Source organism: Cebus imitator, unplaced genomic scaffold (genome assembly GCF_001604975.1).
Source record: "Cebus imitator isolate Cc_AM_T3 unplaced genomic scaffold, Cebus_imitator-1.0 Scaffold674, whole genome shotgun sequence".
In the NCBI taxonomy this organism is placed as follows: Eukaryota; Metazoa; Chordata; class Mammalia; order Primates; family Cebidae; genus Cebus; species Cebus imitator.
The window spans coordinates 213,808-236,753 of NW_016107989.1; the positions used below are offsets into that span (position 1 = coordinate 213,808).

The following is a 22,946-nucleotide window of genomic DNA, read 5'->3' on the forward strand; positions in this document are numbered from 1 at the left end:
CACGGCCCAGGATCAGGAGATGGAACAGAGAATAAAAGGTCATACCTGGAGAAAAAAAATCATGAATGCTCTCAACCAGTTCTTATGCCTCTCCTTTTCCTTTCTTTCATGATCTGTCTCTAAATTTTACTTGCTTCTCATTGGGTCCCATTTGTTCAAATTCCTCCTAGATTTGTCATACCCTATCTTTCTCTGGCTTTTGTGAGTTATCAGTGATTTATTCAATTAAGGACTATTGATATGGTTTGGCTGTGTCCCCCGCCAAATCTCATTCTGAATTGTAGCTCCCATAATTCCTGAGTTTGTGGGATGGATCTAGTGGGAGATAATTGAATCATGGGGGTGGTTTCCCCCATACTGTTCTCATGCTAGTGATTAAGTCTCGAAAGATCTGATTATTTAATAACAGGTTTCCCCTTTGCTTGGCTCTTATTCTATCTTGGCTGCCGCCATGTAAGACATGCCTTTCACCTTCCACCATGATTTGGAGGCTTTCCTAGCCACGTGGAACTGTGAGCCCATTAAATCTCTTTTTCTTTATAAATTACCCAGTGTAATGGGTAATGTCTTTATCAGCAGTGTGAAAACAGACTAATACAACTATGATGTACAAATACAATAGACCATCTAGATGTCTATTTCTTTGAAGAGTTATGCTATTTGTTGGTGCAATAAATAAAACATTCTGGATAAAATACTTCTTCCTACTTTGTATTATTCTACTTACCTTAGTGTTATCCTGGTGTAAATCTTCCAAAAGGGATTTGCTAAGCTAATCAAAACTTACTGGTTTGATTTGGAATAGATATTTTCTTTAAACAAGGTCTGATACAAAACACCTATCTTTCTGTACACTTAGTATATTTCATTTGTTATGTTTATTTTCATGGTGTAATCTGTTACCTTGTCCTAAAACTATTTAGCATTTTCTATTACAATCCATTATGACTAAAACAATGCTTTACATCAAGTGGCTATTTAGAAAATGATGACTGTCTAATCATCAAATTTAGTTAAAACATTGACTGGATTTTAAAAAATTTACATAAATTACCGCAATTTTAACACACTCAGTTTAGCATAGTGATTGCCTTTACTAGTTGCTTAATAAACATCAGTAATCAATCCACGCTTCTTCCCAGAGCCTGATTTCCAGAGCACTTAAATGACTTGAATAAAGTTGGTAAAAGAAGCTCCCATCACTTCGGGTTTCCCTGAACTCATACCCTCTGCTCAGCGCATGAAGCAAAGCCCACCCTATCCTGGCTGTGGTTCTCAGGAATGGTAAAGGAAGCAGGATATGATGCCTGAATTTGTCCAGGCACAAAAGAATAATTTAATCATAGGTAGAGGAAAGAACATGGTTTCTACCTTGCACAATAGAACTGGGAACTCTCAAATTTTCTGGTGCTCTTTAGGGAATGTTTTTGACTCCATTTGAATAATATCAGAGGTGCAGTCTATGGTGAGAGGCGAGATCTCCAAGAAGGCTTTCTTCTACCAGGGCAGAGGAAATGCCCATTTCCTACGTTCTGAGAACGTTCAGATTCACTGCCCAACAGTACATGTTAAAATCACAAAGCAGAAGACAGTCTAGAAATTTTTTCACACATCAAGAAGTATGAAATATATAAAATACTTTTCTGAGTTAGAAGCAGGTATCACCCTTACTTTTAGACTTGTAAATACTTATGATTAAGATATTATGCACATTTTGATAGCCTACAGCATAAACTGTAAGAGGCACTACATTAGGTCAAAACACTGTCAGTTCAGCCCAACTTCTTTCTCTGAGGAGGCCCCAGGGGTTTGGGCTGCCGTTGTTATTTAGAATTTGTCTTTGGAGTCATGCCAAAGCTAAAAGCTTAGGGATGCATTCCAAAACATTTTCCGTCCATCTCCTAAGGATGTTCATGTCATCTATGAGTTTTTTCTAAATATCCCTTGACCTGTTTATAAGTCTTTACAGCACATGAGACTTTAAGTTTACTGCCTACTGTATGATTTGATACTTCCTTTGTCATTAAATAGAAGAAGGGAAAATGTTTGTATTAACAACTCCAGGGGGGAAAAAACCCACAGTAGATCTCGCTTCATGAAAAATGTCCATGCATCTCAGTTGCAGTGAGTACTTGCCACGTCTGGGCCCCTTTCTGCATCAGTTGCGGCTCCTGCTGCCTCTACACACCATTCCTGGAGAGCAGACTTTGTCTGCACTGGTTTTGCACAGAGGCCAGCCAGAACTTTCAACAGGTGAAGCATGTGACACAGAAGGACCTTGAAATCCTAGCATTTTTCCTGTTCATTTAACAGCCAGGGAGGTTTCAAACATCCTTCAAAAATACTTTATTAGAACTAAAATCACCATAATATTGTGACATAAAGAAAAATTTAATCTTGTCGTATGCTTTCATTTTCTTTGAAACACAAAACCCATACTTGGCTGCAACCATAAAGGTTACACATTCTATCTAGTAGGATGCAGATGAAGGAAGGTGCAGGCACGGTTATCATGGAAGAACAAAAATATTTATAAGGGTCTGTTTCAAAATACTGGGAAAAAAAGATGGGTTTTTAAGCTCCTCCTAGCATCAATCAGTCACAAGAGCTGGAAACTCACTTTCCATAATATTCTCATTGCTGAAGCCACGGCCACGGCCTCATTACTTCTTGCTTTGAAAACTGTGATGGTTTCCTAATGGGCTCTGTCACTCCAGGGTGTAGCCTGTCCAGTTTATCCTGCCCACCTTCGTCCCTGCAAACCCCAGCATTTTACTGGCCTTCTAGCAACCCTCCAGTGCACTCCGTCACAGGACTTTGCTCCAGAACAGCACTGTGTTCTGGCCGCTGCCTCCTCCCTGGCTGGGCTCTTTGCTCGGTATGGCCTTTGGTGCATACCCTGTGCGCAGGGTGAACTGTCTGTAGTTTCCTCCTCATGCCAAACTGTGTCCCTTCCTCCTTGGCTAACTTGGCCCCATCTCCTGCCTGGCATGCTGGTTCTGCTCCAGCATTAGCACCTGTAAAAGTCCTTTCCTAATGACAAAAACGTTGATAATATTCCTAGGTCATATCTGTGTGTTGACATAGATACGTAAAATGTCGTTCGTGGGTGAGACTACTCTGCAAAAAATGCTGTCTGGTTTTTGACCCCATAGAAATTTCTCCAGCCTCTCTGTGGCAACCAAAGAGAATGTGTGGCACTTGTCATATTGAAACTTGACACTTATTTGTGCAATTTGGTAATGACAACTTCCTCCACTAGACTGTAAAATCCAGAGAGCGGGGTTCATGCTAAGTTTAACTCATCATTATCTTCGCAGTGCCTGGCACACTTCTTTGCATGTAGTAGATACTCAATGAACAAATGAAACTATTCTAAGATAAAGTCATCTCAAAGATAAAAATAATAATGATGAGTGAAAGGATTTATGTGGAATATGACATAAGTACTAACTTATCAGTCACTTGCTCTCCTGCTTACCACAGCTCCTCCTTAACCCCATTCATTCATTCAGCAAACATTTACCGGATACCAGTGAGACATAGTGAATGATATAAGGTCACAGGCCACCAGGCGCTACGGACTAGGAAGTCGAGGTGGGATAAAAGGATGGAGTACATCAGTGTACGCCAGGGTTTCTCAACCTCAGCACTACTGAGATTTTGGGCCAGATAATTCTTGGTCGGGAAGGGAGACAATCTTGTATTATAAGATATTTATACAACATGCCTGGCCTCTACCAATTAAATGTGAATAGTACCCTTTTCTCCCAAGTTGTGACAACTAAAAAAAATTGCCTGAACCCAGGAGGCGGAGGTTGCGGTGAGCTGAGATCGCGCCATTGCACTCCAGCCTGGGTAACAAGAGCGAAACTAAAAAAAAAAAAAAAAAAAAAAAAAATCCAGGTATTTCCAAATGTCCCCTGGGGTGACAAAATTCTCTCTGGTTGAAAATTACTGGTTTAAGGTAGTATTTCTGATACAGCAAGAGAAATGTCAGAGGAAATTAATCACCTCTGGTCATATTACATAGATCTCTGTTGACTTATTTCTTGCTAATAATATTGCCAAATATGATAGTAATAGGCTTTCTCTATCGGATCTCAGTGACTTTTGGTCCAGAATTGTGTTGTGAAGGAAAGAAAGAATGGGAGAAGGTATGCAGGAATTACCTCCTGTTACCTTGGTTCAGGCACCTAAGTGAATGATTAGCCATTGGCACATGTGATAAGGCTGCAGGGGTCATGAGGATATTCTCGGAATTCATCCCCATGTACCAATTAACTGTATTAGTCCGTTCTCATACTCCTATGAAGAAATACCTGAGACTGGGTAATTTATAAAGAAAAGAGGTTTAAGAGCCAGTTCCACATGGCTGAGGAGGCCTCAGGAAACTTACAGTCATGGCGGAAGGCACCCTTTCCAGGGCAGCAGGAGGGAGAATAAGTGCCAGCAGGAGAAATGCCAGATGCTTAAAAAATCATCAGGTCTCCTGAGAACTCACTCATTCATGAGAACAGCATGGGGGAAACCACCCCCATGATTCAATTACCTCCCACCAGGTTTCTCCCATGACACACAGGGACTATGGGATTACAATTCAACATGAGATTTGGGTGGGGACACAAAGCCAAACCACATCACCCACCCTAACAGTAGCCTGATGGTTGACGGGTTTTCTACAGCATGTCTTGCCTCTCACTGCCCCATGAACCTTGCCAGGCAAATCAATGACAATTTTCTGCTGGTTCCTCACTTACAGCTCTGTAGTACTGCACCTGTCTGCATGGAAAGGCACCTGACAGTGTCCATGCTAAGTAACTCTTCTTATGCATTTCAACATTACCATCATTCTCCTATTACTCCTCCAAGCCCTCTTCCATCAGGAAATAGAGCTAGTATAGCGCTGTCAGTTCATTATACTCCTGGGGGTGAATAATGCTCTTCAACTGATCTGGTGTCTCAGTCAAACTTAAATTTCTCTGAAAGTCAGATCCTTTCAGCACAGCATCCATGAGCGCTGTATTGGCAGGAAGCAAGCCTTGTACGTAGGCTGAATGGATGTCTTCTAACCAATCCTAGACATCAGAGCAGTGCAAAGCCCTGTCCATTAGGAAACCATCATATGCTTCACCTTCACAATGTCCACAGGCCAGGGAGGCGGCGGACATATGGCCCAAAGAGGGACTGGAGAGCTGGTCAGGCCAAAAGCATTTGGAGGGGTTGGCTGGGCCCCTGCTCTCTTTTCTTATCTCTCCCTAACAGCATCATGGCTTCCATCTGGTCATCCAAAGATCTTTTAAAACATTCACTCATTAACACTGTTATTAATATTAACAAGTTTATGCTCAGGCACCAATCTGTTCTGTGAATTATTCAAGGTCACACAGAAACATCTTTTGAATGCTGAAAAAGACTTCTATGCCCCTCCAGGGCAAGTGCATCGGGTCGCCTCTTCATCTTTATTAGATTAAAATTATCTAACCTTGGTAAGTTTCGCTCTGTCTACTCTTTTCATTATTGAACAAAAAAGGATTCTGTGTGTGTATTTTTTTCAATTTGGCAGGTTATGAAAAACACTTATGAGCAGTTTCTTCACCTCTGAAGTGGAAGAAAGGGAGTTTTTCCGAGATTGCAGAATTTAAAAAATAAGAAAAACCTAAGGATTTTAGGTCATCATTAACAGAATTCCTATGCTTAGATTTCATAACATCTTGTCTGAGATGCATTTAAACAGAAAAGTTATGTGCATTCTTCATAGCTTTTTTCTTACTTCTCATTTCTCTCTGCACATAAAACATCAAATAATTAGAAGATTCTTACGTCTCTTTCCTATTCTTCATCTATCCCCAGTATATGAATCAGTGTATCCTTTTTTTGGTTATGCTCTATTTGGGTAGGCTACAGTTCCCAGTGATTTAATCAAACACAAATTCATGAGTTGCCCTGAAGGTATTCTGTAGCTAGGATGACCAGCTACAATCAGTTGACTTCAAGTCTAGGAGGTTACCCTAAATAATGTGGGTGAGCCTCGTACAGTTAGTTGAAAAAGGAAAACTCAAGACTTCAGTAGTAACTCCTGCCTGGGTTTCCAGCCTGCTAGTCTGTCCTGCAGATTTCAGACTTGCTAACTCTCACAACTGCATGAACCAATTCCTTAAAATCTCTCCTTCCTTAAAATCAATCTCTCTCTCTCTCTCTTTCTCTCTCTCTCTCCCCCACCCCCCTTATATGTATCTGCGGGTCTCTTGGGATGTTTATTCTCGGGATATACCCTTTTAGATCCCAGCCATCATGCCAAAAGAAGACGGTGTCATGTAGAGTAGATATCGGGTCAATTGCCCCTGCTGAGCTCCCAGTTGACAGCAGCCTCACCTGCCTGCACAAGAGTGCATTGTCCTGGACATCCAGCCCTGTGGGGCCATTACATGACCGCAGCCCACTGACGTCTCGCTGCATGCTCATGAGACTGCCCAAGTGACAACTGCCTAGCTAAGCGCAGCCTACATGAGAATCATGAGAGGTGAAGATTCACTATTCTTTTAAGCCACTATGGGTTGGAATGGTTTGTTATGCAGCAAATGGCTATGACATGTAGGAAGAGCTTTTGCTACGTTGTTCTCGAGTCATGTTTGTATCTGAAAAAGAGCTTCTTCGAATCATTGGATGCAATGTGTCCAAACAGCACCTGGATTTTGCTGAACTCTTTCTCATCAGACAGGAATAAAAGATCTGAAAAGAACCACTTTGTTGGGGCCATCAGTTTGTTGCTAACAACCCTCAAAGTTAGGCGGGAATGGATGAGCTCACTGTATCAAGTCCATGGACCCAGAGAGCCGTTCATCTACTATGTTTTCTCACTAATATTTCTTAAAGAAATAAACGCATTTAAGCCACTTGGAAACTGTCCTAAGATGGAGATATTGCAAATACTACCTAATTTTTCCGACTCACTTATGACTTTCCTATGGAGCTTTGCATATGGTGAGTGAAATAATATGAGTCTGTTTCAGTACATGCTGATGATGGCCCTTTCTTAAATAATGTGTTCCTGTCTAATATTCACTGCTGTGAAGTGATGCGGATGGGAAGGAGGAGTAGAACAGATAGAGGAATGAGAAGAAACAGATCAGGCATACAAATATATTTTAAACAGACAAAGACTTATGCAGAGGGGATAAGTGGACAAAATGTTATTTCCTAGTGTTTAAACCTCTGTGGAAGGCCCTGTCTATATGATGCTACCAAGTTACAAATTGCCACTGTAATGTATAAAATAATGACACATTTTAAATTTGTTACTTATTCTAAAGGCCTTTATTTACACATTAAGAAAAAAGGCTTAAAAGCTCAAAGTCTCAAGTGAAAACCCAATGAAAAAGCAGTAAAATTATCTTTTGCAATATCAAAATATTTAAAAATTTCATGTAATATATCTAAAAAGAGGACAATCTATGTCCTAGTCTGTCTTGCATGGCTATCACAGAAAATGCATCTGCGAGGGCCTTCTTGCTACGTCATCCCACAGTCGAAGGGGAAGAGGCAAGAGAGCACACACAAGTGAGAACACACTCCCACAGTAATGAGCCCACTCCTGAAATAATGACATTAATCTATGAGCCAGTCACCTCTCAAAGGTCCCACCTCTCATCATGATTGAACTGGGGATTAAGTTTCCAACATATGAACTTTGAGGGACACATTCAAACCTTAGCAATCAATAATTTGAAAAAAAATTCAAGGTGACAAGGACAATCATCTTATTGGCAATCATTAAGGCGGCAACATAAAATTTACTATTATAGGGAAGTATAATAGATGACTTGGTGGGTAAAGACTGAATCCATGTAAAGGTTATTAAATTAATTCTGACATATCTGTAATTGTGACGGGCCCAAGAGCAGGACTCTCAAGGTTTTAGCTGTCATTGGCTCACACATCTTGGAGGGATGGGTCTGGCTCTGTGTATGCAGGTTGATACCAGGCAGGAGGCTGACATTTTCAAGATGACACCCAGCCACAGTCACGTGAATGCCTGCATGGACTTATATTGACCTTGGCCCAGAAAGGACTATATGGGGGTTTTCTTTACAACCAAAATTTAAAAATTAAAATTATGGCTCTTCATATGGAGGCAAATGACACAGGCAGCATTAGTGACCACGACACTGGGCTGGCCATCTGTCCCAGCCTCTCATCGGTCTAGGCCAGATCTCTTGGTTTTGCCCCAAAAGTAAGACAAGGGGATGGGCTTAAGCCTCTTTATATTCTGGGAGTTCCTTCCTCCAGAACTCGCTGAGAGAATACTTTATTTGTTATTTGTTGCATGCTGACACTGTGCTTAGGATCTGGCAAGCTCCCTAATGTCCTCCTGGGCGCTCTGCAATCGAGACTGACAAATACCCAGTTATGAAATCCACCAGCTGAAAAGGCAGTTCACTCTCCAAAGGACAGAGTCACTTAGCATTTTTATTTGGCGTCCATCTCAGACACTGAAGCAGCCTCTCAGTATCCTGCGGAACAAACCAAGGGCTCTGTGTTTCTCAGCTCTGGATGGTGGGATGCCCTGAGGGCAAAACGTCCTTGTGTCTCACCCTCCCCAAGGTGGATGCAGGTGTCTTTCAAGTCTGTGAACCGTGTTCTTTCCAAACTGTAACTAGCGTTGGTACATGGGAAAGAAAGGGAGGGGATAGGAAATAATGGATTTTGTAGCTTTTATTTGTGAGTGAATGGGCCTACAATTTTCCCTTCCTGAAAGTCAACTTGAAGTTGAAATAATGGGATGATTCACCGTGAAAAAACTCAATGTTAGATAAAACAGTGTTAGATAAATATTTAAAGTTAAAAATCTCATGTAGAAAGTCTAAGTTAATCATAAAATCAAGGTGAGTCAAAACATATCCATGCCTTAGCTATTTATTGCATAAATTTATCTATCATAGATATCAAGAGTTTTATAGGCACCTGTTAAAACAAGATAGCAGGCCCCAAGTGGAGTCACTCAGGCTAAAGTTCCATGTTACCAATCAAAATGTAAGTTGTTTACTTGTGAGATCTGACCTTCCCAAAAGTCAGGAGAGAGATGATAGCCACATTTCCAAACAAACCTTTCCAAACAAAAACCAGGAGATTTCACAGCAACCGACCTACCAGAAGGGCCTGGTCAACCTGAGAAACATAATAGGGAAGTCTCCTCTGCGTAAACCCACACTCTGCTGAGGGTAACCAATGTGCGTTTTGCATTCTGCTGTTCCTATTAAAGCTACCGTATTGAGGACAATTGTACTGAGATGCCTGGTGGAGCTCCTTACTATTTTGTAGAGTAGATGTTGCCCAGTTTATGAATCACTAATAAAAGCCAATTCGATCTTTGAAACTAAATTGCTTGAAATTGTGTTCTTTGCCACACATTTTCCATTCACAGGCTAAACTTCGGATTTCCTGGATCCCCCCAACTCCTTTCAACAACATAGGCTTTCAGAAACTCCCCCTTCAAAACAGACTTTTCCTGTCAGAGAATCGTTTAGTTTATTTACATATAACCTGACATGCCCTAGAATGAATTTCCTATGGCTCTCATAAAAGCGTAACATTTCAGAGGTGAAAGAAACCTTGATGCCACATGAGTACAACTTTCACCTGAAACGTGACCTTGGATTGTAGAGTCATCATCTGTATGTATGACAAGGGAACACCTCTTCTAGCTGGCCCACTTCCACTCACAGATGACTTGATTCTAAATTTTCTTTTTCCATTGATCCAACATTGATATCTCAACCTATCTCGCTTGATTGCTGACTTCTGAAACCTTTCAAGACAACTAAAAATCTCTTTTGTATAATGACCCATTTCATATTTCAAATATGAAATCCATTTCAGTATTTAAATGTATTTTAAATATAGCAACCAAGGAAATGATTAAAGAATACTATAACCAGAGTGAAATACTTAAAGCCAGTAAAAACGATGTGTTAAAAGTATACTTAATAACATGCAAAAATGCTCATGAAATGAGTCAATAAAAAAGATATAAATCTATATAAGAACTATGATTACAAGTGTGTGTGTGTATGTGTGTGTTTGTGTGTGTGTGTGTGTGTGTGTGTGTGTGTAGTGGAGAAAGAGTGAAGACAGACGGAAATAATGAATAAGAAAATTAAGAGAATTTGAAAAGCCTGGGAGAGAATAAATGTGAATAGTGTTATCACTGGTGGCACCATGAACCACTAGTAAAATACTTCTTTGTGTTTTCCAACATGACCCTTGAATTCATGCCTTTACAGTTACTGTGTGTATCTCTGCTCTCACACCCAACCCTATACTCTACAGTTAATTTCACCGAATACCAAGTATTCCTCAGCTGATGATTTCGAGTCTCTCGTCCTCTATTCTAAACACACTCCAGTTTGTGCATGTGTCTCTTTCTGGAACTGCCAATAACTAGACATAGCTTCCCAGGTGTGGTGTGAATAGCGCAGATCGAGTGGATTAGGGTCTCCTTTGCCCTGGACAAGGCCTTTCTATCCATGCGTCTGAAATCGTCTTCCTTCTAGTGGCACATCATCTGTAATCTCACGTTCACGTTCCAATCAACTAAACATGGATGTTCTTTTATAAAATGTTTTGCTAACAGCATTTTGGTAAGTCTTTATTCTTAGTTCTGGCCATCAAAATGACCAATTAATTGAAATACTTATATCAATGATTTGATCTGATGTAATATATAGTTTAAAATACAAGGAGAACAGTCAAGTTTCCAAAAGATATAGTCATTTGATATTATGGGTTGAATTGTGTCCTTCAAAAAGCTATACTGAACTGGTGAATCCAGAACCTGTGAACGTGACCTTATTTGGAAATAGGGTCTTTGCAGATGGAAGCAAGTTAAGAGGTCATATTGGATTAGGGTAGGCTATGGCTGTGGGCATGACTACGTTCCAATAAAATTTTATTTTCAGAAACAGACAGTGGGCCAAATTTGGCCCATGGGCTACAGTTTGCTAATGGCTACTGAAACTGTTTGAGGAAGATAATGTTTTTACTGGGTGTTTACAGGTGAGGGAAGTGAGGCTGAAAGTTTATAACCTTGTAGAAAGTCACACAGTGAATACAGGGTAGCCCTGGAGTTCCAACTGATACCACGTCTCCAGAGTCACCATTGTAATCACTTGGGTACACTATCTTAGAAGCAAGAGGAATTTTGCACTTTTGTTAAAAGTATATTAATTGGCCGTGCGTGGTGTCTCATGCCTGTAATACTAGCACTTTGGAAGGCGAGGTGGGCAGCTTGCCTGAGCTCAGGAGTTCAGGACTGGCCTGGGCAACATGGGGAAATCCTGTCTGTACTAAAAAAAAAAAAAAAAAAAAAAAAAAATTAGCCAGGTGTGGTGGAGCATGCCTGTGGTCCCAGTTACTCAGGAGGCTGAGGTGGGAGGATCACTTGAGCCTGGGAGGCAGAAGTTGCAGTGAGCCAAGATTGAGCCACTACACTCCAGCCTGGGTGACAGAGTGAGACCCCGTGCCATTTAAAAAAACAAGTGTATTAATTAAATAATGAGCTTTCACAAACTTTTCCAGTACCTATATTATCTTGGCAAGAGAACTATAACAAGTCAGAAGCAAAACAAAGAGAGGCCAAATTCTATTAAATCAAAAAAACTGCCATAAATGTTCTACATATATGCTAGAAGGTTCAGGAAATTAAAATTCAGAGTCATTGACCATTAGTGTCTCAAACAATCTGTGTATAGGACTGGAAAAAAATAATGTACATGATAGAACAGAGAAAACAAAAATCTTAGGGAATCAGTGAAAACGTGATGTACATCTCAACGTTTCTGTTGGTTTTCCTAGCTGGGAAACCAATTAAAGGGATTTCTTTCAAGTTCCCAGGGCACACAGAAGAAACATGAGTGTAATGGCCCCCTTTTGCAGGACGGTCCCACCCTCTGCAAAGCTCCTCTCCCCACTGCAGAGGGGCTTTTACTTGGCCCCAAATCATAGTTAGTTGCGTATAGTTAGTTTCCTATAGCACTCAGTGGTGTTTTGCTAGATCTTTTATTCCCCTAACACAAAAATACTCCAAACTCTCCAGTAGTGTTTGACTGAGTGTTAAGCTGCTCTGCTCAGAAGACATACAACGTTAAATTGTCCAAAATTCGTTGCAAATCACTCAGCATCACAGTATGCATTCTCTCCCTCTATTTTTTAAAGTACCTTTCATTTACTGGCTCGGGTAGCTTGATCCATAAACACTGAAAATCCACATGACTAACAGAGTTTAGAAATCTTTAGCTGACAGAATAAAATAATTTTTCATCACCTAACTAGAGCATGATGTTGAGGTCTCTCAGATCCTTTGAATTAATAACTGGGGCACAATAAGTATTGCTACTACTTGGGTTTTGTTTGAATTCTAAGTAAAAATAATTTATTTCCCAGAATACAGCTTTAGTTGAGCTTGGCAAAATCACATTGGGCCAATGGATTCTCGCCTCATTTCTGTAATTATCATAAACACACACAAAAGCATAAATAAAGAATAAAGAATTAACTCCACAAATATACTTGGAACAGGACATAAAGCTACAGAGTGTCACCACATTTAACTCTCTGCTGCAATATATGCCACAGACAAATAGAGTTAAATGGGTTAATTAGTCACCGGTGGCTATTTTAATTGCAGTATTGAAAATCAGACACAAATGAAAGAAGAATTCTCATTACGGGGTTACCTGGGTTTTAACAGGAGGGATCGCCTGGGAGAGCAGCATCTCTAAAACATCATGGAGCTGATTACATCTCTTCCTCCCCTTTACCTTTCATAATTAGCTGTACACTATTAAGTTAATGCACATTTATCTACAACAATTCAATTCAGACTGCAAGAGAGAATATTTCTAGTCTATAATTATACTCCAGCTTAATTAGCATAATTTCCACTGTACATATTTTAATAAAGAAGCTGCCGTTATGGGTTGGCTTCCCATGTGGAAACTCTTCCAGGGAGATACAAATGCTTCCTTCTCTTGAACTGCCACAAATGCAAACAGATGATCTAAAGCTGGCTTTTTTTTTTTTTTTTTTTAGACGGAGTCTAATTCTGTTGCCCAGGTTGGAGTGCAATGGTACGATCTTGGCACACTGCAACTTCCATTTCCAGGGTTTAAGCAATTCTCCTACCTTAGCCTCTCAAGTAGCTGGGACTTCAGGCACCTGCCACCATGGCCGGCTAATGTTTGTATTTTTAGTAGAGACAGGTTTTCGCCATATTGGCCAGGCTAGTCTTGAACTTCTGACCTCAGGTAATCCACCCACTTCGGCCTCCCAAAGTACTGGAATTACAGGCATCAGCCACCGTGCCCGGTCTGAAGTCGACTTTCCATGAGATGGGACTGTTGGGAAGGGCATGCTTCTCTAGCAGACCTGATGGAGTCTCCCCACATGGAGCTAATGGCTCATCCTCACTGATGGTTAAGGGCTGGTGATGGGTAATTTGGCAATGGTTCCATGTGGTTATGGGGTTTGACCTCATCAGTCTGCAAATGTCTCATCTGAGAGGCTTGAAAACATTTCTACACTTTAGTTTGGTTCTGGCTCTCAGGGGAAAGTCATTTGAGTGCCTGAAATCCAGTCACCACTAGATGTCACTAGTCATTAACTGGGACACAGATAAATGAGACCTTTAAGATGTTTTTATTAACTTGAAAGACCCTAAACAACGGGTTCTCTTCTCTACAGCTCCCTTGTGTGGGAATCTGTTAACAATGAGGGAGCCAATCTATTTGTCCAGCGCTGAGATGGCAAATGCCTACTGTGTGATTTAATAGGACTGCACACATTTTGCAAGTGTTAGAAATCTGTCCTGCTAATAACCAGAATTGTCTAATACGAAGGAAAATATTCAGTTCTAGTAGCTCATTATATTTTGCATGAACATCTAGCTATTCAAACAAACTTTGCAAAAAAGATTTTGCCAATGGTGTTAACGTTCTTACTAGATCCCTTAGAGAGAAGAATGAGAGGCGTGTTCCCTCCTCTGAATCTCCTGATGTTGAATGGGAAGTCATAGTATGACGCACAAGAAGATGAGTTTCGAAAAAGAGTGGGAAATCATCACGTTATCCAGAAAAAAAACTTTAATGATAAAACTAGAAAGGAGGCAGATGGAACAAGGTGCGATTCCACCAATGGTTGAAGAGACCTTGAAAGAAGCAGGGGTTTTTAGAGATGCTAGACACCAGCATCACTTCTGGAAAATCCAGGTAGGTGCCAAGAGGCACAGCATATGTGTCAAACATCTCCTTTTCTGCATGTATATTTAAAAATGCAAACAATTTTAAAAACATATTTTGAGTGAGCTTAAAGAGTTTTTCAGTAAATTATCTATTTACTTTCTCAGTAATCAAAGGTACAAATTAAAAATAACATAACAGGCTGGGCATGGTGACTCATGCCTGCAAACCCAGCACTTTGGAAGGCCAAGGTGAGTGAATCACTTGATGCCAGGAGTTCAAGATCAGCCTGGACAACGTGGTGAAACCCCATCTCTACTAAAAAGCACAAAAAATTAGCCAGACGTGGTGGCATGCACCTGTAGTCCCAGCTACTCGGTGTTGGGGGCTGAGGCATGAGAATTGCTTGAACCTGGGACGTGGAGGTTGCAGTGAACCAAGATCATGCCACTGCACTCCAGCCTGGGTGATGGAGTAAGACTCTGATACACAAAACATTAAAATTAACATAAAAACATAGCAAATATATGCAAAGCACTATCACACTATACTCAATGGATTCAAAAACGATATAATGGAGACTGGTTTATGTCATCACAATCTGCATTTTCACTGCAACACTAACCATTTAGAGCTCATGCGCCTGCAGACAGTTACTTAAATTTGTACTGATGCCTTCAAAATTATGGGTCCGTTTCTTTTCTTTTAAAACAGGATGTCCACTGCAGGGAGCAATGTGCACACCGACCCTTTTAAACTCTGCCGTTGTTGCAGAGGTTTTCCAGTAGCATTCTCAGAGGTATCTGAAGAGACAGGGAATGTTTTGAACTGTCGTCATTTCAACCATGCATAAATGCTCACACTGTTCCTCTTCTTGATCAAAACTTTTCATTTAGAAATACAACATCACAACTAAAAGCATGGCCTCTGGAGGTAAACTGCCTTTGTGAGCCCAGCTTCTCTGCTTACTGACTGTGAGACTGTGGGCAGGCTACATGGGCTCCCTGGGAAATGGAAAAATAACAGCAGCTAGCTGATAGAATTGAAGAGGAATGAATGGGGGAAGGGGAGGCAGTACGCTTTGAACAGCGCTTATCCCAACCAAGTGATACGGAATCACTCATCCTTATTTGTTCCTTAGCCTTCAAAAATGTAAGAAAACAGCTTTATAACACTTTGGGCCCTTGATCTGCAAAACTTCTCTTTGAAATCTATTCTGGTTTATTATAATGGAGATGCTAGAAAATAGTTTCCTCGGGTTTATTGATCTTACCAAAATAGATATAGTCTTTAAAAACAGCACATTGCCTATTGACTTCAGAAGGACCTAGATTTCAGCCTACCTTTACATTGTATTCATACCTCATATTCAGTTGGAACACAGCACATATTTAACTCATCATATTGTCATGGGGTTGAATGAAGTGGCATAGATTCACATGTCTAATATAAAGAAATCAGTGCTTCTGGCTTCACAAAGACCACATGAACAGGAAGTTCACAATATATGGTTGGCATAAATGTAAATATTCATGACAAAGGTGCCTCTCTTTGAAATTGCTGCCAGAGTGCCTCCCCAGACTTGCACTTTGGAGCCCTGTAGAACGATTTGTGCAGGAGTAAGCCCTCCCCCCTCAGAATATGCAGGACACCATCTGTATTTACTTCAACATAACACAAGCCAAAAGGCAGATCTGGTCAGAAAGTTAGATGTGACTCTAGATAAATTATGCTAGTGATTGAAAATGAAAAAACATCGAGCCTTGAATTGCATGATTATGTTAACCTTGGAAATATTTATCATATGACAATATTTCAAACATTTACACATGTGTAAAACAACATTCACAGACGTATTTCACCAATTCTTTTTTTTTTTTTTTTAATTTCACCAATTCTTAACTCCACATGGGAAACAAAACTTTGTAGGAAACTTGAATTAAATTTGTATCTAAATCCTCAATTTTGAGTCTGCTTTCCATGAATATTGAAATTTACTATAATTAGTTACTTCTAAAGAACTTCCCCAAAGTGGGTCTGCTTTCATTTTTATTTCACTCATAAAATGTGTGAGCATGGTAGGATTTTTCCCTTTACATGATTTCCAAAGTTGTAACATGTAACATATACACATAGTTACATAGTTTATATAACCAGAGACACACACATTAAGCAATGCATTTGTATGTAATTAATACACATTGGCTAATAATAATTGGTGAAATAGCACACATAACAACGTGCAACTTTTTAGATACATGATTATGTTTCTATAAGCCTACATTCAAAGGTAAAAACAAAACAAAACAAAAACATCCAGTCACTGTAATATTTAGCCTGTGGGAATTTTCATGCTTTTGCACTGTCAGATTTCTGGCTGAATTAATTTTTATTCAACAGGGAGACAATAGATTATGCAATGCTCAAAAAAAAAATACAGGATCCCTGCTTCAACACATGGTACCATGAGAAGCGGCATTAGGAAGGATCAAACTCTTTTCTCCCTAAATCAGTGTTCAACATTATACTTCCAGGCTGTGACTCTTAATACTTCCTTTGGTTGGTATTATTGGATTACTGCAACCCAATCCTTAGCCTTACTATTGCAAGAAAGCTTAAAATAGCTGATAAGAAACCTTCAATAACCAGAAGATAGAAAAAGTTAACCAAATAATAGTTCATGTGAATGCCATGTGGAACTAAATAGGAGAGTATTTATTGAAATTAGATTGTATGAAGTAACATACTAATTAGCATGCTTTAGCATTTGGCAATAAAATATAAACAATCTAGGATAATAAAAAGAACACATTAATCATTACTGTCACTATGATTTTAGCACTATTTAAAAAAATTTTAAATAATGAGCCACAATATAATTACATGTCAAGTCAATTCACATACACCCAAACACACACATATGTGTATGCATAATTAAGTAAAAAACTAGTTATTCTTGCAAAGGTAGATGCATTTGAATAGCTTCTGTTCTTTTCTAGTCTGTTCTGTTCTATTCCCTTATATTATTATTCTACAAACACGGTTAGTGATCAATAAAAGTATTTTACCACTCACTAATGGATCACAATCTGTAGTTATAAAAATGACTATACAAACAAATGTACACGTACAAATTAGTGTATGAGAACTAAATAATCATGCATACTCATATCACATACAGTATTGCATATAAAATATGAATTTGGCAATTTGGGTGATATTTAGCTTTAAAAGCTAAAAGTAAACCAAAGGAGTAAAGAGTTTTCTTTCATAATTTTAATTTTATTTAAATTCCTGGTTTATTGGGTATTTTCTTTCTTCCCTTCCTCCACATATTTAGTCTACTTTTCAAAGATATGTACACATGATGAGAATGACAGCAATGCTGAGAATATTGCCCACTGTCACCTGGACATTCATCTCAATTGTCAGAATGGGTCCCACTGCCGTTATGACGTATTTTATGTTCAGATAAAGAGAGAATGATGGGCTTAGAAGATATGCTCCAAAGGTTGTACTGTACCTTTAAATATCTCATATCATCTGCAAATTTGGCTTCAATTACCAAGTGGGTCCTCATCAAGGACTGGCTGAATGAGAAATGAGTGGGAGGTTAAAATGGGGGTTGGGGGTTTGGGGGAAGGCTTCATTCTAAGATATGCTTCATCTCACTTAACATAAGGAGAAAACAACTTCTACTGGGTAGCAAACAAATTGTGCATCTTAAGCTACAGTTCTCAAACCATTTTCATAATACAAATGAAAATATAAAAAATATTTTATCTAAAAATATTTTATAAAATATTATACAAATATTTCTTTTTTCAAATATAATTTCAAATATAATTTCTACTTTTCTAAAAGAATACAGGCCATAATTTTTTAAAATACCAATTCCTGACAGAGAGTTTAGATCATTTTTACTAAAATTTGTGGATTAATTCAGAAAACAATTATAGCAGTGTGAGATTATTTTGTGATATCTGTCCTTTCTTCATACGATCACTTACCACCTACTATGAAGCACACCACTCTGTAGCCACTCGGATTATTTTATATCCATCAATTATGACATATTCATTAGTTTTGAGTGGCTAGAAGCATTAGGCAACGTTGTTCCTCTGTCAGAGTCTAGGAAATATATTTTTTAATATCTTATTTTAGGAAAGATAAATGTTTCTAAATCAGTGTTTTACATGTATTTTGAGTAAAAATCTTAGATCCACCCATGCCACACTCACATTTCCTAAAACGCCACACAAAACCCAATTTTTCCTTACTATGGGTATTATAATCTATTCCATCCTATCCAGTCTCCTAAATGCTGGTGAAAACGCTCTGAATTGATTTCACAACTCCGTCATATGTGGTCTCCAGGCGGAAAACAAAATTGTACTAATCCAATCAGGTCATGGGCTCCTGAATTGCAATACAACTATGCCATAAAAATATCATTGTCACATTTTCATTTGCACCACTTAGACTCAAAGGGCAAAGGCCGATCTTAATAAAATATATTAGGGCAAAGGATCTACTTTTATAATTCAGGGAAAGATACTAGAATTATATCTATGAGTACATAAAATTAATGTATATTACAGTAGGGGTCAAAGTCCAGCCCTTGGGAAAATTTCTGGACCACGTCCTTTTTTTGTATGACCTGTGAGCTAAAAATGGCTTTTATGGTTACACATTTATAATGTATCTGATGACAGGGAATGCTAACTGTGAAGACCAGCTAGGCATTCTCACAAAAAATCATCCCATTCTTCTTGGTAGACCTGTATTACAAAACAGTATTATTATTAATATTATGAATTGTTTTTGAATTTCATTAATAATCATTTTTGTGGAAATTTGTTTTCTCTCCCGTTATATAAGTATCTACATACAATATTTTCAATTTTGCCTCCTGGCCCACGAAGCCTAAAATAGTTGCCATCTGGCCCTTCACAGAACATTTGCTGACCCAAGTATTTGAGCTGAATGAAAAATAATTGTTATAATTATTATTATATACACCCGTCAAATCAGGGAGTGATCTGGCTGCAACCTCAACACACCCTGAGTCTCAGGTGGACACATGGGTAATATGCACAGCAGGTATGTAACTGGCTAAGCGTATGAGTCACACTGTCTTCGGTGCTCCAAGTATAAAACTGTCCCCTTGGTTACATGGAGAAGTGTCCTGCTGAAGACAAGTCCCTCTGTTCAGCCAAGGAAACTCAGATGCCTTTGTTAAAAATAACTTTGCATTTGTTTTATTAAGTGCCATAAGCTCAAAGGAAAACTGGGCTTTTCAGTCACTAGAACTTCTTTTCACTTAATTCCTTCCATACCTTGGGACCTTGCGCAGCTCTGCAGTGAGAGACAGGGTGCTGAATAAGCACTGCGTGAGATGAGCTGTTCTGTCTTCTTGCAGCAGCAAGTGCATTTTGAGTAACTGACACTTACAGGCCCAGATAAATGGTATTATTGTGCAATCTCATTTCAGAAATTCTCATTTGTTTCTAAGCTGACATGAAGCAGCACGGGTGAAACTCTATGTTTATTTTCCATTAAAAGTTGCGTACCATCCTGATACACAGCAAGTTTTCCTAAAAAGACGTTTTACTCTTTGGGATATTAACATTTTAAAGTTTAGCACTGGAAAAACACAATTTGAATGAATACATAGATTTCCTGGGGAGTGTATTTATGCCTTCCGCTTTTAATTTTTCCCGTGTTTTACTGTGATGGCTCCTGCTTCACTCTCCTTGTCTCCTGCTTTTATAAACACTTCTTTTTAGAACATGTTTAACTGAAAACCTTAAACAACAGTCCACATCAACATTCATCACTTGCTCTCATACTAACTAGGGGCTGAGCCAAGGTACTTTTTATTGGTGTAATCCTTGACAGGTGTACTTATTCTAGAAGTAATATTTTACAACTTTATGAAAATCTTACTTAATTTTCATGACATGCATTCATCAAAGCCTCATTTCTTAAAGCCTTTGGGCTTCAGTGTGCATGGAGATTTCTATGACTGCTTTGGGTGCTGATTCAATATTTTTGGCCATATGTCTATTTTAGCAATAACTAGTAACTTTTTCATATGAAAGGATCATCTTCCTAAATCCTTATTTCATGTGAACACAGAGTGGTAAACAGTCTGTCTCAGCAGAAATGTGAGACAAACCTGAGACAGAAAAAAACGTGTTCAATATCACATTGAAAACGTATTTTGGGAGTGATTAGAAAACAAACAAAACCAGCAAAACAATTTTCACAGAAAGTTGACTTTGTTTTTTAAAAAAAGACAACATCCTAACAGAAAACGCTAAAAAACTTCCCTAGAGCAAGATTTAATCTATTGGAAATAGATTATAAAACAATCAAGGCTAACAATTACCTTCTCCCTGCATAAAATAATATAGTTTATTTTTGCTTGTTAACCTCTAATGAAAACATGTTTTTAATCTAAGCAAAGAGTTGTTGTTATTGGTGTTGGAACAAAGAACCATTTCCCAAGGAAAAAGAGTGAGGCAGGTCTAGAACTACCGATCTACAAGAAAGTTCTAAAAAAAATATTAAAACCAAAAATGCAATAAAATATATTTAAAAAATTAAATATTTCTTTGTCATTTATGAACATTCTAAAAATCTTTCTGTTGCAAGAAAAATAGTAAATCTAGGGCTTAAGTGGTACTTGGTCTTCCTAGGATGTTTCACCAACGTTACTAACCTAATTATGGGTGTAGAGTTGGTAGGAAACTGGAAAAGCTGACTTGAAGTCTCTCCACAGATAAACTTATGCAGGCTAACATGTGGGTGGGAACAAGAGTTCTCAACAGATCTTACAATGTGCCAGGTACCATTACAAGCGCTTTATGTATAAATCACTTTATTTAATTCTCACACAATGCTATGGGGTAGGGGCTACTAATGCCCCCACTTTACACATGGGGAAACTGAGTCACGAAGACACAAGTAAGTGGCCCAAGGTCACATAGCTAACAAGCAGCAGAGACAGGATTCAAACTCAGAGCACCTGGTACCTCCTAATCCCTGCTCAGAATCAACAGCTGGTTAGCACTGATGTCAGGACTGGAAGCCAGCTCTCCCAGCTCTTGCTCCAACTGTCTTGCCAGCAGCCAGTGAGGTGAGCAATGAGATAGAAGGATGGAACAGAGGACACACTGGGTTCAAATTCTGCCCCGTGGATTCCCAGCTGGGCCACTGATATACGCATCTGCTTCTCAGTCTCTTCCACAATAAGAGGTGTAAGATCCTATCCACCTCTCTGGCTTTCTCTGTTAATAAATGAGGTCCCCATTGCAAGAGCACTGTTAATCAAGGGTATGCTTAATGAACATCATTTCCCTCTCTTATACCACAGACATTCTCTCCCTTTAACCTTTCTCGGTTCCCTGCTTATTTATAAACTCCTGCAGCTCTATATTCAAGGGAAACAAGACTTTGAAACAGCTAGAATTAAAGTTTGACATGACTTCAAGTTAATCAGGATTCTATTTTGTGCCAATCCATGGGGGAATGTATTGAGTAGGATGTGTTTCTTCAAAAGACATTTTACTAATTGTGTTTTCTAGACAATTTAATGCCAGCCAGAGAAACATACAATTTGTAGATTGCTGAATATCTGATTTTAATTCCCAAGTCCTTCATTACTTGCACATGATCTGAACAATACAATTAAAACATGGCCTTAGTTGTTTCTTAGAAACTCAACACAACCTTATTTCTTTATATAATTAAGTGATGTGACTTTTCTAGAGCACAAATAATGATGTATTGATTTAAAACAAATAAATCATACATCTCAAATTACAAAACTGTGGATAATGGGTTGCAAAGTGGCCCCCAAAAAGACACACCCAAGTGCTAATCCCTGGTATCTGTTAATGTGGCCTTATTTGAAAGCAGTGTCTTTGCAAATGTAATTCGGTTTAAGAATCTCAAGAGGAAATCAGCCTGGATTCAGGGTGGGCACACAATCCAATGACTGGTGTCCTTATGAGAGAAAGGAGAAGGTGATTTGAGAAATGAAAACACACAGAGAGGAAGGCCATGTGTAGATAGAAGCAGAGATTGGAGTGATGAGGCCACAAACCAAGGAAAGCCAGGGGTCACTGGAAGCTACAAGAGCCCAGAAAAGATTCTCCCCTAGAGCTTTCTGAGGGTGTGGGCTGCTGATTACTTGATTTTAGACCTCTGTCCTCCAGAGCTGTGAAACAATGCATTTCTGTTGCTTTAAACCACACATTAAGTAGTAATTGGTCACGGCAGCTCAAGGAAACTAATCCATGATATTTTTGAAGAGAAAAAGAAAAGCATCAAGTGAAAATCCCCCTTACTATGCAGAACAACTTGAACATGATCACCACCCCTTGCCTTTTTTTTTTTCCCTAGAGCAGTGAGAAAAAATATGTTAAAAATAATCCTCAGAGCATAATCTCAGGATAGATTATGCTAAATTAACTAAATAGAACTCTTGGTTCTGAAACATTATTTAAGAAAATGTAAGCTTTTGAAACGCTCACTTTTACTGAGACCACAAATTAGTTTTTTTCCAATTTATAATTCACATCATCAATAAGTAAATAATTGCTTTAGAGAAAACATTTTGAACTCACTTTTTAATTAAAAAAATTGATAACTGCAGAACAGCATTAAGTCCCAGAAAGAAACTTCAAGGGCCAGTCTTCAAAC

General features: G+C 38.9%; 1 protein-coding gene across 1 annotated transcript in view; it reads right to left on the minus strand.

The window, feature by feature from the left end:
* LOC108295990 (catenin delta-2) overlaps nucleotides 1-22,946 on the minus strand; it is a 688,803-nt gene that overhangs the window by 201,369 nt on the left and 464,488 nt on the right. The window lies entirely within an intron of this gene.